Source organism: Theobroma umbraticum, unplaced genomic scaffold (genome assembly GCF_002168275.2).
Source record: "Theobroma umbraticum cultivar Fairchild unplaced genomic scaffold, ASM216827v3 scaffold_146.0, whole genome shotgun sequence".
Classification (NCBI taxonomy): Eukaryota; Viridiplantae; Streptophyta; class Magnoliopsida; order Malvales; family Malvaceae; genus Theobroma; species Theobroma umbraticum.
In genome coordinates this window covers 3,148,963-3,151,064 of record NW_018397265.1, presented here as the reverse complement: position 1 = coordinate 3,151,064, position 2,102 = coordinate 3,148,963, and positions in this window count along the sequence as shown.

Here is a 2,102-nt window from a genome sequence, read left to right as displayed (position 1 = left end):
CCTCGATAAAAATATTATTATTAATTATTATTTTCTCGCGTATGAAATATTCTATACAAAATATTCCTTTTGTCCATCGTCACTCTTTGGCACTTAAATTTACGTCAATTGACTTTTAGCCTTATCGATAAGGTTTTATGGGCTTTTATACGAGGGTATAAGGTGTTACTAACATAAATAAAGATTGACTCATCAATAGAACATGACTCAACCTCTAGGCTGTAAGTGGTTTCTAAATCACTTACTAAAAGAGGAACGGATAATGCTTTTGTGACATTGGCTACAAGCAAGAGAATGCTACCATTGATCTGCAACACAAAAAAATTGGAGAAAATAACATTAAGTCACAAAGACTCCGTAAGTGGATACGAGAAAGAGCACAAGCCAAAAGGGAGAGTTTTTCGTAACTATGCTCTTACAAATAACATGAAATTCTTAAACTTTTTATCATTTCTATAAGGTTCATGAAAAATGGCATTTAGATGTGTTTTAAATAGCATCACATTGAAAACAAGTTTGCATAACTTTTAAGAAATCATCGAAATTTGAAAAATGTTTTAAAAACACATGAAAGCTCAATTTTGTATAAGATCCATGAACAGACTAGAGAATCTATCGATAGATGGAACATAGAATGCTTGCTATAGCATTCTGTCTTCTATTTATCGATATATCTCCTTTAAATATCGATAGAGTAGTCCTAGACTCAATTTTTTAGTTGAAATCTTGCACATAATCATACCAATTAGAAATATAAGCTTCAAGTAAAACTACCAAGAAGGGGGTGAATTGGTTGTTCAGTAAAACTTCCCTTTTTTTTCGAAAACCAACTCAAATATGAAAGAATGAAACAATAAAACATAGTATAAACTCAATGAGTAGAAAGCATAAAAGATAAAAAGTACTGAAACATTTTTAATAAAGGTTCAACTTTCCAATGCTTATGTCCTCTCCCTTGATAGCACAAGGAGTTTGCATCCATTATCAAATTGCTTTTTCAACATGGCCAAGCATAACCTTTATAACATGCCTTTTGCAGGATCAGGCATAACCTCTATAACTTGCCTTTTCCAAGATCAAGCATAACCTTTACCTACACATTGCCATTTTTAAGTTAAAGCACAACTTTTACACAAGATAAAACCTTTGAAAGGATCAGGCAAAACCCATTTACCTTCTGCTTTAATATACAACCACTACAATAGTGGATTCTAATGAATCATTACCTAAAAATTATTAGAAAGGTTCATAAAAAAGCTTAGGTTCAAAAAGGTGAAAGCTTCCATAAAAATATGGATGATCAAGGTTTAAGCTCAAGAAAGATCAGTTGAAGAATAAAGATGTGAACTTTAAGCTCTTTGCTTACTTCAAGATGAGAACTCTTTGCTCATAACTTTTTCTCTTATTTTTTCGCTCTTTTCCTCTTCAAAGATGATTCAAAATCTTTCAAAATTCTCTTCTCTTCTCTTCTTGCTTTAACGTCCTCAAAATGGATAGTTATAGCCTTTGAGATTTTCAATTTATTGGAGTAAGTTTTGAATCATTTCTTGTATCTTTCAACTAGCTTGCAAAATTTTATCACATCTGTCAAATTGATTCTTTGTTTTTAAGTTGTAAGTTCTTCATAAAGTCTATAGCTTTCTATCTCTAAAGAACCAATTCTTTTATTTTGAGGTGACAATTCTTCTACAATTAGGTTTAAAGGTGGCACCTTTGCAATATTAGAGAATCAATTATTTTACCTCAAGGTGTTTGCTTTGCACTGTGGTTTACACCAACATTTGAATTCAAGCTTGATTTTTGTTGCTCCACTTTTGTCCAGTTGTGTCATGTCTTTCTTGGTCGCCAAGTTTCTAAGTTGTACTTTTGGGGTTTCAAAAATTGAATTCATCTCCATGCATAATGGATTCTTTCTTTTCTGTTTTTTCTTTCTGCATTCCATCTCTCCTAAGGTGTTGTTTTTCACAAATTTTAAAGCTTCTATCTTCCAAGAATTGACTTTTTCTTTTTCAAAATCAATTCTTCACTGTTGATCTTTGCTTGAGAACTAACTTCTTCTTTTTTAGAATCGATTCTTCTTGTAATCAAAGAAATAGATTTTG